Source organism: Haemorhous mexicanus, chromosome 4, assembly GCF_027477595.1.
Source record: "Haemorhous mexicanus isolate bHaeMex1 chromosome 4, bHaeMex1.pri, whole genome shotgun sequence".
Lineage (NCBI taxonomy): Eukaryota > Metazoa > Chordata > Aves > Passeriformes > Fringillidae > Haemorhous > Haemorhous mexicanus.
In genome coordinates, this window is record NC_082344.1 from 46371573 (window position 1) to 46389555 (window position 17983).

Genomic DNA, 17983 nt, shown 5'->3' on the forward strand with positions numbered 1-17983 from the left:
TGAAAATGAGTCCTTCCTATGTCTTTAAAGAATTTTACTATTTGAGGCAATGATTTTCAGGAGTTTTGGTCTACCACTTCATTTTACCAGTTCTGTAATTGTCTGAGGTTATAAAAAACACACATTAGTTGTCTGGTACAGAGGCAGAGTAAAGAACAGTAAAGAAAAAGAGGGTATATTGAAAAGCATAAACTGCATTTTATTGGACAGATCTTTATAGCAATACAGTAAGAGGGTCAGAGAATCACTATCGTTAGAAAGAATTAATGCACATGAAATCATAAAATATTTAATCAAGAGAAATCTCTGGTGGCAAATATAATCTGCTGGGATGCATTTGGATTATTAATAACTGGATAATTCTTTTTTTTTAACAGTGGTATTACACTGAATGTTTTGTAAGACCTTTGCCCATTTTGTGTGCATGTGGAAATCCAGTTCTGGGCCCCTCACTACAAGGAAGATGCTGAGGCTCCGATACATGTCCAGAGAAAGACAAAAATCCTGGTGAATTGTCCTGTGAGGAACAGCTAATGAAACTGGGGTGGTTCAGCCTGGAGAAGAGGCAGCTTGTGGGCTTTTATCATTCTACAAATGCCTGAAAGGAGGTTGTGGTGAGGTGGGGGTTGGCCTTTTCTCCCAGGTAGTGACAGGACAAATGAAAATGGCCTCTAGAGGCACCAGGTGGGGTTTAGGTTGGATATGGAAAAATTTCTCCATGGAAAGAGTTGTCAGTAATTGGAACAAGCTGCACAGGGAAGTGGTTGAGTCACCAGTTCTAGAAGGATTTAAAACACATGTAGATGTGGCACTTGGGTACATGGCTTCATGGTGGGCTTTAATGTACAGTGCTGGGGTAATGGTTCACAAAATCACAGAATATGCTGAGTTGGAAGGGACATACAAGGATAACTGAATCCACATTCTGGTCCTGGCCCAAAACCCATCCATACCATGTACCTGAGAGCATTGTCCAAACACTTCTGGAACTCTGACAGGTTTGGTGCTGTGACTGCCTCCCTGGGGAGCCTGCTCCAGTGCCCAGCCACCCTCTGCATGAAGAACATTTTCCTGAATTCAAAGTAAACCTCCCCTGACACAACCTCAGGCCATTCCCTTTGTCCTGTCACTGGTCACCATAGAGATCAGTGCCTGCCCCTCCTCTTCCCCTCAGGAGGAAATTGTAGGCTGCACTGAGGTCTCCTCTCAGTCTCCTCCAGGCTGAACAGATCAAGTGACCTCATCTGCTCCTCACACATCTTCCCCTCAAGGCCCCTCCCCGTCGTCCTCCTTGCCCTCTTTGGACGCTCTCCAACAGTTTAATGTCTTAGTTATTTTGCATTGCCCAAAGCTGCCCCCAGCACTCGAGGGGAGGCTGCCCCAGCTCAGAGCAGAGCGGGACAATTCCCTCCCTTGCCTGGCTGGTGATGCTGTGCCTGATGCACCCCAGGACAGGGTTGGCCCTCCTGGCTGCCAGGGCACTGCTGACTCAGATTATATCTGCCAACATATGCAGTTGGACTCTGTCATCTTAAAAGTATTTTCCATCTGATATGAGTTTTGTTTCTATGATTACTTATTTTCTCTATCTTTGTCTTTCGCTGTATAATGCTATCAAGTTAGGAATGCAAATATTTTAAATCTCTTAATTTTTTCTAGTTTTTGTTTCTTATACTGTGGATGTGAAGCACTCAGAGAATAATGTGTGCAAACAATATTTTCCCTTAATATTTTTCCCTGAGTCCTGAAGTCTTTGTGATTGTATTTATCCCTTTGGGCTAACATCCAAACCTGTAAGGGGCAGTTGAGAAGTTCTGGACATATTTTCTTATTTTTATATTCGTGACAATAAACAATGCCTGGCTTTTATGTATACAAGTAGATAATATTTATAAATTAAAGAGATACTCTAAAAGTCTGACCTAAGAGACTTCATAAAATAGTATTTAAATTAAGTTCTGTGGGAATGTTATTTAATGCAATTTCTCTCATTTATGAGGGAAGCATTAAATAGACCAATGCCTATTTCAAGTTTTAATGTGGACAGATAGTAGATATTGTATCTCTTTTTAAAGCAAAATGATAGATGTCAAGCAGATTAGAGTGGGGGTCATGGTAGAAAATTAGAAAATAAAATTTAAACACTGTATAATGCAATATTCATTTCTGAAAATGCCTTGATGAAATTAAGAACTTTGCTTGACAAACATCAGATTTTCACAAAACCATTTTAGGCCAGTAATTTCAAAGGCAAGTTTGGACTAGCTCTGTAATTCAAGTAGTTATGTAGTACTGTGACATACTGGATTGTTCATGATAAGTCTCCATGTATGGCATTCTTGTTTTTACCATGTCGCAGTGTCTCCAAGCAGTATTCTTACATTACCAATGAGTGAGGAAAATGAAGCAGATTTAGGTTCTGCATTGGAATATCTCATCCTATATTGGCCTTATCAGTGACCATATGCAAGTCCTTCATATTCCCCAAACCAATTTTTTTGTAATCACCTATATGGAATAAATGTATTTTTTCCTCAGTATTTGGGAGATTTTAGGTATAATTTATAAAGATCCCTTTGTTCCATTAATGAATGCTTACACATGTATCTTGGCCCATAAAGTGAAGCCTGGATTTTCACTCATTTCAGAGAGTTTAACTGCACCAATAAAACTGGACCCTTTTTTAATGGTCACAGATATAAAAGCCTGTTCATTTAACTAGACTGTCTTGAGCAGCTTTTTACCTGAGACAATGCAAATCACCTCTTGAACAACTTATTTTAGATGCTGTACTGTCTTTACTGTTTGAAATTTCTTGATTATAGATTAACTCATTATTTTTTAAATGTTACATGGAAATAAGATGGTTTTAAGTATCCCAATAGGCAACTAGAACATGGTCTTCAGAGCCTTTTAAAGGTCTTTGTCAATGTCTGAAGGTTTGCACCTCAGTGGTGTCAGCAGAAGCAGCTGTACAGCACAGTAATGGGCTCCAAGGGGTCTGTCAGACACAGCTCTCTTCATTATCCTTGCCATAATTAAAAAAAGACCTTTGATAACAATGTTTAAACTCCCATGTTCTGTGTCATATCACACCGATACTGAGATCTCAAAGGCCTGTCATTGGGTACCAATACATAACAAAGGACTGTTTCCCTTATAATTGGGAAGGAAGAAACAGAGTGTGTAAAATTCTAAAAATTGATACCACAGAGTAAAAATAATTTCATTTTGATGAAACTTTAAAAGGTGATAAACACTTTGAAACAAATCTGTCATTTTTGCAACATACATTATTTTAAGACATGATATTTTATGAAGCGCTGAACTTTAAAATCTATCTATCTCCAAATTTTCAGTTTCTTTGATTTTAGACCATGATGCTAAAATATCATAACAGGTAGAGTTCTCAAAGATAGTATCAGACAAACAAAGACTGCAAAAACTCCTTTAATGGACTTTGCTAATGAGTGTGGGATTAACTCAGCAGCTGAAGATACCCTCCTGATACATGCTAAAGCATCACAAAAATTAAATATTTTCCACTAAATACAGAAGATGTATATAGGGGATGGTCTTAGAAGTGGAGGAATTTAGATACATCAAGGAATATATTTCTAATATTTTTCTTTAACTTCATTTGCACCTCCAGGAGTTTTGTCTCACAAAAATCACACTTGGTTAACCCTCGCTACTGCTGTGCCAGCACTTCTATGATGAACCCCTTTCTCAGTGGTTTATAAACCCCACTCATAATTTCATTCCAGCTTTACACCAGACCCATAGCCTAACTTTATGTGTTAATGATTTCTTTATAATTTCAGAAAAAGTTTTCTTCATAGAAATCTACTTTTTCTCTGATTTCTCTGTCTGTGTAAGTACTGAAAAGTTTCATTTGATCACTTGAATATAAAAGGTACTTAACTAAACCTGCTTCATCGTGTATTCAAATAAAATAATGAAACAATTTTGAATGGCACCACTATTCTTTCTTCTTGAGAGAAGAAACTGCACCACAGCTGCTGGGGTATCTTCAGTTCATGCAGGTTTATCTGAGCTATTTAAAACTCCCAAGGGCAGTTCTCTGCTAACAGCAAAATCATGTCAGTGCTGAACACAGTACAGGCTGCAAAAGTTACTGATGTCCTAAATACTGTTCTATTCCAGAGTGTTTATTGTCCTAACAGCCCTTGATTTGGGAGGTTAACATCTCTTAGGGGATACCTGCAGGCACTGCAGAAGAGGTATCCTCTATACAACACATTCTCAAAAACCTTAGCCACCTGTCTGAAGTTTAAGGGATTTGTTTCCTTCTCTAAGGGCTAAATTAAAGAAATAAACAGCAACATGAGGTAGTAATGTCAAAATTGATTTGAATAATATTAATTTTAAAAGTCAAGGCTACTGCAACTTAAAGCACATTTCTTAAAGGAAAATCACAATATATAGTGGACAAACTTAAAATTGTTTTGTGCCTTGACTATTGGACTCTGGACTGAGCTTGAACATAATGGTTGCTATGTGGTTTTCTTTGAACAAATCTTTCAAAGATTATATACAACTAACAAAGCCTGCCTAGGGCAGGGAGTTAAAACAAGAACACACTACCAGCAAAAAACCTTAGAAGTGGTTATGCTGAATAATGCTGAGTGATGAGACAATTTACTGTACAAGTATTTGACTATTCATGAACAAATGCAAATAAATAAAAGCCATTTTATACAAGCATTATTTAAGTAGTTTTATTGAAAGCTGAGGTACCCACAACAGAGCAATGAAATATGTTTAAAATTATCTGAATTTTGTTAACTCATAAGTTATATCTATCTATATAGATATAGATATAGATATAGATATATAAAAATTTATATTTCCTCTAACTATGAGCCACTGCAGATAAAATCTGGAAGATAAACATTAGGGCAAACCACTAGTCTTCTGAAATAAGGACCAGCTGTATGAATTTTGACAACAAAACTTCGTTCTCAAAGTGATGAATAAACCATGAAAAATTCTGGCTTACTTTGTGCAAGTATTGTCTTTGCAATAATAGAAGCAGTAGCAAGTAATATTTTGATTGTGTTTATGGAAGTTCTCTACCTTTTAAATAGAAAGAGATAATTTTGACCACTTTTTTGATGATTAGTAAAATTACTAAATTAGTAAAATTACTAAACTGCAATTTGCACTGTTGGAATAATGTACTGCAACAAAAGCAAGTTGACCAGCAGAAAAACCTAGCAATATGGAACTCAGCATGATCTACTTTGTCTTACAGAAAATCTGTAAACTTTATCAGTCTTTCAAACTTTTAGGATGACACACACATGATGGTTTTGGAAACTAAGCAAACATGCTTTATGAAAATCTGCGTAAATTTGCAATGCACAAGTGCTCTCTCTCTGTATATATATATGTACTTTAAAATCAATCTTTATTTCAATTTTGTTTTCTTTAAAATATTATTAACTTTTAATCAGCCTTACTCACATCAACATGTTAATTTGGATATATACACATTCCTGCTTCACCAGTCCCAAATTCACACTAGGGCTAATAGATGATAGTGAGTTCTATTCCTTGAAATCTGAAAGCATTTTCATATTTCCATTTCCTGGTTGAAATAATTGACAGCTCACAGATGGACCAGTTATTTTGTGCATGCTCTCTACTCATTAGCTGAAAGTTAGACCAGCTCTTTTTGGAACTGTGCTTTAAATAATGAAGCCACAAAATCATGTGTGAGACAGGATGCAGTTGCTTCCCCTCACTGAGAGTAAACATAGAGGCAAGTACTGTAATTATTTTCCTGCTGCAACTGTAAGAAACATACAAATATCACAGATTTCCTTGTCTTCGTGCATAGTCACAGGAGAAATATTCCAGGCCTGTGTTTAGTTAATGCTCTATTTATAGCCAGTCCTGCCCACTTTTTGGCTGCTTAAGAAATTGTATAGTAGACAGATAGCATTAACTAGGTCCCTGATGATGCAGCAATATATGGGTAAAAGAAGCCCTAATACTCATGGGATTTTATTGATATTAAGGCCAGAGTATTGCCCTCTTCTCCCCTTGTTTTTTTACACACAGCTGGTACAGGATTAGCAGTCAGTCATTGCAGTGATTTGTGGGCACGCTAGGCTGGTACGCTGAAACAAATAACTCCAAAGGGAGTACACAGGCTTTACATAATTACAGGTGTGAGCATCTTTTGTTATGATATTATCAAATAGGAAAAAAAGATGAAAGGGTTTTTATAAAAGTGCCATGTCACAGAACTATCATAAGTCTCAAAAAACAGAAGGGCAGGCCGGCCCCTTGTGTTTCTGAGCTACTGAAGTGAAAACTAACACTCCCACTGCTGCTGGCCTTAGTTCTTTACTCCTAACAGTAGTTTCTCAATAAAATCTCTCTATATGCAAAGTTCTTAAAGGCATAACACAAAATCAGTGAGCAATTCTTAACAAGAATACTCTTAACAATGGTGATTCTTCCCACCCGCAAAGTGAGAGAACTTAACTTTATGTCACACTTTGAAAATGTTACCTCCTTTCTCCCTCTACCAGTGCCATGCAAAAGCTTTGCAATAACTTTTCACTCACTGGAAGTCATGCTCCACGTTGGCCTAAAAGGCCTGGAGTGGGCAGTGACTTGGCATCCAAATTGCTGCATGATGGAAATTGTGGATTTCTGTAAATACCAATCTGGCAACATAACCAGGGGAAGGAAGAAAACTTTCATACTGTTAGACTTCTCTCCACAGAAAAAATAAAGGGTATAGTTAGAAATACTTTGACATAACTGTCTGATGTTCTGGGTTTGAGAGAAAATTCTGGTTTTACTCTAATCAGCCTGGAACTTGGATAAAGAGGAGGATGAAATAGGCACAGATTTGAAATCAAATTACTAAATAAAAAGATATTCTTCTCAGTTAGGGAAGGCACCTTTCCAGTTGTCACTTTCTTGATCTTTCCTCAAATGAGGGTTGATTTCTGTTAGAAGCAACTTCTTAATTTTTTTTAAAGGACAGTGAAATATTTTTAGGGCATGCAGCAACACCAAAATCTTGTCTATTATGCGGCCTCCCTTCTGTGAGTAGCACTTTTGTTTTGTGTTGCAGTTTTCTTGCTACAATTCTTTGGAAAACAAATGGCTGCTTTTGAACATCTCCGGTTTCATACACTAAACTCAGTAGTAATAATTAGTTAAACTTTGGTATTATATTTTATATTCTTACAGTGCACAGCTGTACACTGCACTGTCGAGGAAGTACTTTATGAAGGTACAAATTATGTGGTGTCATTGAATCCATGTGTTCATTGTCCCTATATATTCTAGCTTCAAGAAAGGGTAAAAGAACTCCAAAGAACTCAGCAAGGATGTAGTTTCAAAAATGTCTCAATCAGAAATGCATAATTTTTTTAAGGGGCAGGTTTGCAGTTGTATTATGTGGGCAAAAGGATTTAATCCAAAAAAATACAGGAAGGAGATCTGAGAAATATTTTAGCATGTTTTTAAAATTACAAAGGCATTCTGCCTAAAATGGTATTTCAGATTCTGAAAAATAAGTCAACTGAGGGGGAAATAAATGCAGCTTAAGTGATTTAAAATTTAACTTTATAAAGAAACTAAGTCCAGAAGTCATGGAAAATTTGGACATTTTGACTGGCAAACACAAGCAGATAACAATCTTAGCTAAACAAGGAATTTTACAGATCAGGAGTGCTGATTTTTTGTTAACCTTGGAAGACTATAGAACAGGGGTAAAGGGAATGCTTGACAGTACTAAAAACAGATGTGATTCTGACAGCAGCAATCTATATATTTTCAGCTGTATTCATTGCACTGCTGATTAAGTAAAATTACAGGGATCTATCACATACTCTTCATCCCTTCATCTTTTCCCCTTTAAAAAGTATGCTCTTTAGAATATCTGCCTTTGGAGCACTCTAAAACATGGTTTGGTTTATTCTTTTTAATTTCTTTTTAACAAATGTAAATATGGGAGAGGGTAATACACAGAAAATTTTCACCTTTTTAATTCTAAGCAAATTGTAGTGATGAGATAGCTCTGGTTTCTAGAGGCATTCTGGGAAGGGAGCATTATCATAGATTGCACACCTGTTCATGTGATACCCACTCTGAGCAATGTAACAAATTGGTGGGAATAGGCTTGAGGCCACAGAATCAAAGCCAATTGGCATTAGTGTGAGGAAAATGGAACTTAAAAACAACTTGAAATAAGAGCTTTTGTTGATAAAGATAATAGTGTTTTAATGTACTTGGATTTTCATGCAGCTTCATATCACATATTATTTTAATTATATATTTAAAATATTCAAAATTATGTGTTAGATCTGGAATATTTGTCATAGTTTAACCCCAGCTGGCAACAGTTTACCACATACCTATTTGCTCTCTCCCTACCCCATCCCAGTGGGGATGAGAATCAGAAAAAAAAGAAAAAGTAAATCTTGAAATAATAACAGCCTAATAATTAAAACATAATGTAATAAAATATTGCTATTACAACTGATGATAATAAAGAACATTAGGGAGAAAGGGGAGTAAAACAGAAGAAAAAGAAGTGATGCACAATGCCATTGCTCACTAGTTGCTGATCAATGTCCAGTCCAACCTTGAGCAGCCACCAGAGGCTCCCGGCAGCTGCCCTCCCTTTGTGTACTGAGTCTTTATGTACGGTGTCTTTCTATGATATGGAGTGTGGCACTGAGTATCTCTTTGGCCAGTTCAGGTCAGCTCTCCTGGCCATGCTCCCTCACAGCTTCTCATGCACCTCATCACTGGCAGAGCCTGGGACACTGAAAAGTCCTTGTCTTGGGGTAATCACTGCTTGGCAACAACCAAACATCAGTGTGTTAGTAACATCATTCTCATACTGAATCCAAAACACAGCACTACTCCAGCTACCAGGAAACAAATTAACTCCATCCCAGCTGAAACCAGGACAAATATAAATGGGAAATTTTCATTGAATGAAATATGGTGTTTCTAGTATGTCTCTGAGATCAGATCTTCATTGTGTGCTATTCACCATTTCTATCAAAAAAAGGTCTGGAGACAAAAAATAAAAAAAGAAAAAAAGAAATAAAACTACAAAATCATTATTGAAGGTATCTATAAATGGCAAAAAGAATGTAGGCAATAAGGAAACAGATAACCTCTAATAAAAAATTATTCGAATATTTTGGGATACAAGAAGCATTCATTCTTTTAAAGGGAGATGTGAAGTCTTGTGCATAATATGTTGATAAATTAATTGCTGGGTGAATTCAAATGATAATATCATATAGCAGATGGTATGCATTTGGCACTGCTTTTTTATTGCTGGATCTTGGTGTTCAGATTTCTGCAGCTAAGAAGGGTATAGAAATAATCTTCTAACTCAAACAAGAACCATGAAAGTGATCAAAGGATTGCAAATTATGCTTAATTAAATACGCCTTTAGTGAACAATACAGGCTTCTCAGAGGAATAAATGGGGGTTGGGTAATATTGTCACAGATTGAGAATACTGGCATAGAGAACAGAAACAGGTCTTTGCCTGTGTAACAAATTTTAATAAGGCTGACAGGATCAAAAAGTTTGTTTCAAATAAGGCTTTCTTTTTTTCTTCGTTTTATTTTTCCCCTTTTCTTCTTTTTCAAAGAAAAAGAAGAAAAAAATTAGAAAGGACTTCCAGCGCTTCTTCAAATCTTTACTTAAAGGCAAAGTGGGTTTTTTTCCAAAAGTTGCTTTATTTCTAACTGGAATTGTTTGAGGACGGTCTCCTGACATTTTTAATGTAAGCAACTCTTTATCATTGTCATTAATGTATACATCAATGTATTCTATCCCATGGCCAGTTCTGTTTCACTTAAGGGTAGATAAATCTTGAATATATAAATTTATCTGTATCTAGAATTATTATAATAATCTCATACAACTGCACTGAAGAATTGTGCATGAATCAGCTAAATAAAATAATAATTAAATCAATGTAATATTAGGCAAAAAAACCCCCAAACCCAACATCAAAGACTTAATTAAAAGTCTTCATTTCAAGAAATATAGTACAATCCTTTTAATTTCCTTTCTACTTTTTTTTCCCTTAAAACTCATAGGATCAAGTTCCTTTATAAATTGAAGTTTAGAATTTTGCTCTCACAAAGGGGAAATATTAAAATTTTTATATACTAGTATGATTTAATATATTAGTTTTTCCTTTGATGCAAGGACCAAAAAGCAAAATATTCTGTGTTTATGAAATATTGGCTGCAGAAGACTGAGATCCAATGTCAGGTTGTAAGAATTCCATGCCCAGATAATTCCTACTACAATTTAAACAAACAAAAAAGGACTCTGACAAAAAAAAAAGTAATTATCTGGATTTATACTCCTGAGTGAATTCCCTGCATTATCCCTTACTGCTGGCTGAACCAGGTCCTCTGACACACACATTCAAAGTATATATAAGTATATGTGATTTTTTTTGTGTGTACTAATGCCATAAGAACTACCATAAATGTCTTGCTCTTCACTTTGTACTTCACTACTTAAATGCAGTGAAGTACAAAATTGCAAATTCCAATTTAACTCTAAAATTGATCCTTTGAAAAATATGTATTCTTCTCAATCTTTCTCTCCTTTCAATGTTTGCAGTTTCTTCATTTATTGTTACAACTTTCTAAAAAGTTTTGAAATACTAAAAATATTAAAATAGTTTATCTTTTTCATCTTCAGTCACAAAGTCGAATGTTCTCAGGGAAGCTAACTACCTATAGATCCACATGCACATTCTTCTGTATTTTGATTTTATTTGTTTTTACTTTTAAGTGGTTTTGGTTTTGTTTGGCTTGAATTTGTTTTACATATATTGTTATGTGCATAAACTATGTATTTAGCACTTATACCACTAACCTGAGGAAATTTGGTTCTAGAGTGTCACTGAACTGTGAATAAAGCATCCCACACAAATGAAAATTGCTCTTTAGTCTGTCTTAACATCCCCTCTTGTTTCCAAACTGTTTTATCCAAAATAGAGGTTCAGAAAGACTAGTATGAAAAGGTTCAAATAAATACTGACTTAAAAAAAAATAGCTAGCTTCAAGAACTGCAGTTATTTATGCCCTAAGATAGAATTCTTTACATGCACCCTCTGACTTGTGAAATTTATTTCTAAATTTAATAAAATTAAAAAGAAATATTGCAAATCAGCTTTGTACACATGTGACTGCTAGTTCAGGTGAGAAAAGGAGTGAGATGTGAGCCACTCATTTTCTATATGAACAATGTTTCTGAGGACCAAGGAAATGCTCTGCAGAATACTTGGGCCATGGCAACAATTCCAGCTATTTATTTTAATGGGAAGTATTTTTCTGCTTCACTAGCAGAAAGGGTGGACAATTTACTCTGCATCTTAAGTAGGATGCTGTGCATGAAAAAGATGTTAATAAAGGACACTGGAAAGATGTTTTTAGGGAAAAAGTTTCTTTCCTAGTTCTTTCAAGAATTTTTGCTCTGCTATCATACACCAGTGGAGTTGATAAATTTGGTCTTTGTCAGCCTTTGGAACATTATATTTCTCTATAGTGATGGATTTAAGGCAGGATTTTGTGTGGTTTCTTGGTTTTTTGCATTTTTGGGGTGGTTTTTTTGTTTGTTTGGGTTTTTGTTTGTTTGGTTGGTTTTTTGGGATTATGTGGTGCTGGGAATATAATTGTATTGTTTTTCTTCATTGCCTGTTTGGTCTTGCTATCAGAATGTGAAGAACTAGACTAAATGGCAGAAACAAAATAGCAGTTCTACGACATATTAAATACTTAAACCACTTATTTTAAGTTGCAAGAAAAGCTATTAAATCAGACTGCAGCTCTATAGCTGAAGGACTTGGAGGGAGGAAAGGATGAGAACACTTCCAAGAAAAGGATATTTTATCTGCTCCTCGCAGGACAGACACAAACTCTTACTGAGACTTATCCTTTATACTTCACTGCACTGTCTGGGAATGTCATTTCTGCTATCAAATAATGTTCAGCATATGCACATTTTAAATTATGTTATTTAATGTTAAACCAAAAATAGTTCTTCAGTTAAAGACATTGACTCTAACCTTTTTACTTAACACAAAACCAAGAAGTAAAATGAGGACCACAAGATTTTTAAGGCCTCTGCCCTGCCTCCTCCCCATCTGCTTTCTCCAGCATGTAAAATTCAGTAATTTAGATACAAATCCTGCTCCATGTTTTAAGGATCAAAAAGACATTTTTCAGTCAAAGAAGCCCAGGTGCTGCTCAAATGTGATGTCTCCTACAGCATTAGGCACAGGTAGAGGAGATAAAAACACAAACCACGTGGAGGAGTTCTGAACAAAATACCTGTGTTTAAAGTCTTCTGCTGAATGTAGATTTTCATCTTTAGTCATCTTTATCATGCTTCCACGCACAGAACCACAGAAAGGGGGCAGGGGGGCGCCAGCCTCAGGCATGCAGTACAAGATCTAGCTCCTTTAAAATGAGTTACGTTCTTTGGCAGTTTTTAAGCAGGATTGAGGCCTATATGATCAAAACCTCAAGCTTTAAAACAGCACCAGGCACTTAGCTCATTAATAAAAGCTTCATTAATCATGACAGTGCACAAGTAAGAGACAATAGACTGAGCTGTCCTGAAGCCGAAGAAGGAACTAAACATAAAACTTTACATCCCAAGCAGGAGCCTGCACTAAATGATTTGTTGCATAATTTTAAGAACACTTCCACCCTGAAAGAAAATATCAAGATGCTTTTCTATAAAATACATTCTTTGCTTAAAATTTTACAGGGAAAGAAGTGAGAACCACATTATGAATTTTTTTATGAATTTAAAGTAGGTGGAGAAATTTTCTTGTATGATAAGATCACGACCTGCAATTCTTGATAATGTATGAAAACGTTTGTAATATTGAGGTGAAGGATAAAAAATTTTGCCATCTTTTGCATTTTGTTACTGGATGAATAATGCCCATCTAAAAAGTCTGTCTGGCTGTATGGAGTCTGTCAAACTAGTGCATCACAATTCTAGACATTTAACTTAGGTTTTTAATTCAGAGCCAGGAAACAGATGAGCTAATCCTCCTTTGTAGTTTAGACCTTAATGGTGTTCCAGGGCCACAGAGTAATAACAAAACAAAAAAAAAAAAGGTCTTGGAGCTTCAGCCTGAGAAGCTATTCTCATTTCCTACTGCAGAACAGAGTTATGCAGCATTACTGCAGTCATGCAGCTGAGACATGCCACTCAAGATATGAGTGGATTTTTATTTTTATTTTCCTGAAGTCACAGAGGCTTTCTCATTTTCATGGTTTTTGCCACCCAAACATTTAGGCTAATATGAGTTAATGATTGGCTTGCCTTCAAGTGCATTGCAGGTACCTCACTGGGTAAATCTGCCTGTTTGCACCTCTCTCAGAAATAACTGAGAAGCAGGATTACCAGTTAACCATTTAACCATTTTTTTTCCCCTGAAATTAAAGATCAATTATTATTTTAAATGGATTTAAAAATAGCTAGTACATGCTACTCTGGGGTGCTGTAGAAAAGATGGAAGTTTTGAGGAAAGTTCAGGATGTGATTTTGTAAAGTTATTCAGTGATCTATACCTAAAAAATGCCAGCATGTGGAAAAGTATAAAATAACCAGAAAATCCAAAATTAATATTTTCTAATTTTGCTTTTAAATACTAAACTTTGAATTACTAAACATATTATTAATTACTAAGATTCCTCATTCTGCATGTTCATGCTTTGCTGCTCACTTTGTGTCATATAAGGGATGTAGCTGGTAATGTCTTTTTTTAATTTTGTAACTAGCATGTCATTTTGTTTTGATGCATATTATACTGACACAGCCTATATGTCAGCTGAATATATAGACATGTTAGATGCAATGTGGATATCAAATTCTAGAATAAGAAATATAATATACAAATACAGAATTTTGTGTTTCATTGTTTTTTTTTTATTAAGAAGATTATTGCATAATGTAAAAATCTACAGTTTTAGAAATTATACTGATATTTGATTGATTCTGATTAATTAAGAAAGTTTGATCAATTAGGGTACTAGCATAACTATCTATGTGTCCAGAGGAGGAAGATCAAGAAAAACTCTTTTGTCCTCAAGATTTATACAGTAAAAAAATAAAGAATGTCAGCACAGACAGCAATATGTGTGAAAGTGTGAACACACCTGTTAGTTCAAAAGACAGGAGAAAGGGGGTATGGACACCATGTGCAGTCAAGGTATGAACATGGAGCTGGAATTTTGGAAGTGCTCCCACATCTTGCAGTTTCATAGCCTCTAAGGATTTTTATCCACCAGAAACGATGAATAAACCTAAACTAACAAAAGTACTATTAGAAGAATAATAGTAATAAATATAATTAATAGTTCTCAACGACTGAGACATACAACAAGCAGTTGCCAAGCACTGTTTCTGTATTCTGCCTGTTTCAATTTTTTTATCTTTTTTTCCATACTTTCTTCCTACCCCTCTGGCAAAAGAAGTAATCATAAATAGTGGCTCTAAGAAAGCTGCCCTAGGAGTCCTGGTCAGGACATCATGGAAGAAAGAAGAGAAGAATCAAAGGAGTGTCAGAAACCATTCCGTGTTCACTTTCTTGAGAATATTTAACACTTTGGCAGAGGTACACTGCAATCAATGAACTGACACTTTTGTTACTTCATATGATCTGGTCATGACAATCAGCTTGCAATGTTCTTATTTCCTGAAAAAATAAAAAATATTTTCTTTGTGCTTCTTGGGGTGAATGTGTCATTATTACGTGTTCAGAATTACTTTGAAAATTATTGGAAAACTTAAGAGAATAATAATGCAATCTTATATTTGTCTGATTCTTTGTCATGTGTAGTTTGCACTTACTTCTCTAGCTTTTTGCACAGTATAAAGTGAACAAAACTATGAGAGGCTAAATAATAGTTTTCACTTTTTAAAAAATAATGACCTAATGATTTATTATTATTTTTTAAAAACTTTTAAAGAATTTAAAAACATTTAGATGCTTGGCCTTGCATACAGAAATAGCAAATACAATAGCATTGTATTCTTGTATATTTCCATAAAATTCCTATTTACTCATAATAAAAGAACTGTGTAACATCTCTCTGCAGCAGAGGGTTATTTTGGTCCTTGAAGATATGCAGAAACTCTTTGTTCTCTTTAGAATCCTTTTTTCTATTTTTCTAGTTTCCACATTTTCTTATGTTCAAACCATCACTCAACCAAATATTAGCCCGAACCCTCTCAAGCTAGCTTGCTACAGCTTGTCCCGCAATGCAAGAAATGGACTCTTTTCCCCTGCAGAATCACAGAATGGCCAAGTTTCACTCACGATAGTTGAATAAAAATAAAAACCCCAAATTATATGTTCTAAGAAAAAAAACCCAAAATTATATTTGTTGCTGTTTACAGACATATAAATAGTCCTGTAAGGAGTGCACTTGTGTTGATAAATTGTTGATCTTCTTAGCTTATCCTTTTTGACTGTATACATTATTAATGGATATCAGTAAACAATTTTCATAGAAAAAGTCATTTACTTGCATCTGCTACTTCAATACTTCATCTATGATAATCACCTCAGTAACAGTACTGCTTGTTCTTTCTAGATGACTGGAATATTGACAACAAAATGAAGTAGAGTATTTTAGCTATATTTATACTACTATGAATACTCTGAGATTGTTGACATTTACATAAATATCCAGTGTAAAATAATTTTTTTCTACAGCCTTGACAGAGAAATACAAAGCCAAAATTTAGTCACACTTTTCTGTCTCTAATCAACAAAATCAACAAATATGTATGCCAATTTAAATTTTAAAGAAATTGGTTTTAAAGTGTTACTTGTTAGTAACATTTAAAAATCACTTTTTGCTTAAGCTTTTGTTTAAGTTATGTGCTTCACTTGAGCACAGTCTTTACATTAAACTGATATTTCCTATTTCAATCAGCAGATTGAAAGGCCAGAAGATTTGATATAATGTTTTTCAATGCTGACACTTCTCTTGTCATTGTGAATTGAACCATGACTTCAGTTCCCCAGAACTACAAGTATCTATCAGTGTTCTATGGTTTCCTTTTTGATTGTTTGTGATTTGTTGGGTGGATTTTTTTGTTGTCTTGAGTTGGGGTTTGTTGGATTTTTTGTTTGATTTGTTTTTTTTTTTTGTTTTGTTTTTTAAGGGAATGGCTCGATTTCATTTAAATACAAGGCAATAAATAATGATGTATGGGGGACAGAAATGGTGGAAAACCTTACTGGCATTCTAATGTGCTGAACATAGTACTCAAACACTCTAACAGCTTTCCTGGTTTGCTTTGCACACGTAGCTAATTTCAGAATGTTCAAATTCAAACAGCAGGCAATTAGAAAATGTAAGTTTCTTATGTCACAGTCTGAGTATATTGCCTTTTATTTCAGCATTTTTTAAAAGTTGGGAAATGGTATATTATCTTTTGTGTTCTTGTGAATCATAATTTAAATGAAGTATATAGTGTACACAGCACCTGCATGTCAACAGGCTAGATAATGACAGTCCATATTTTTTTTATAATAACTGGATCAAATATAAGAACAACATTAAGTTCGATATTTAAATGTAAATTTCTTACATTCTCCACTCTTCTTGCCATGCCTGTCAAGTGGCATAAAAAGTTGCATACGTAAAATCAAGTACTCTCTCCTTGTTTCTCTTGGTGGAATTTGGTGCTCAGACATTCATGTAGGGAAGATTTGATAGTAAGAATGATGACTTCTAATGTACTCCTTTGGCAATGAATTAAGATTTAATGAAAGTCTCTGTTTCATTTGTCTACCTGTCATGTTGAACTACTATTTTCTGTTGATGTCTACAAACTTGAGAATTTTGGAGCATGCTCTTCAGCTTAGCAATTTTTAGCAAACAACCAAACAAAAATCCAATTTCTTATTTCTTGGATGAAGTTTTTAAAAGTAATTGTGCAGTTTACAAATTTGAAAGTGTGGATTTCTATCTTTACTACATCAGATATTTTAGAATTTCGACAGTTCTTCCAGCTAGAATGACTTCATTGAAATTGAAAATGTGAAAAATTTACATCACAAATATGGGTTTTTTTGTGTAACAAAGACAACTGGAAGGAAACAAGTATCAATAGTTATTTCCAATAGAACAATCAGGTAACATTCTTTTCCCATATTTAATGTATATGGATTAGTCAAAACATTCCCTTCAATAGCACTTCATACCTTAATGCTTTAGAATGCTGTAGCTTTCAACACATTAATGAGAAATAGAAGTATAAAATGTGCAAAAACTGCAGGTCTCATTCTAAATCAAGTTACAATGAAATCAAGAGAACCTATGTCAACTGGAAAACAAGTAAAATTTTACACCACAGAAGTAGCAAAAAAGACCAGGCTATATAATTACCAAACTTTTGGAAGATTAGCATGGTGCATGTCTCCGTCACATTCTATTATTAACACCATCCTCATATAATAGGATGTAATATGTATCATGGTGAAATTGCTTTTGCATTGGTGTAGTAACCCAAGAAATGCAGTCTCTGGCAACAGCAGTCTATGTATCTTCTATGTATATTGCTTCTATCAAATTAAAAAGTTTATTAGTATCATTAATATATATTGATTTCAACTGTAACAGTAGACCAATGGTGAGCTCTTCTGAAAATGTCATGTATTTTCATCACTACCTTACCCATTTCATGGTGGATTAGAGTGTATTCATTCAGCATGAATGAATTTTTCAAGTCTGATTTGCAAACTTCTAAATATATTAGGTGACAAGAGATGGGGTACAGAAAGCTTTTTGTCATCTAAATTAAAACCATTTTTCTATCAAATAGTAAATTAACACCCTAATAGGTTGTGCTAGCTTGTATTTATAAGCAAGGTGTAGACACATATGATTATTATACTTGTAGA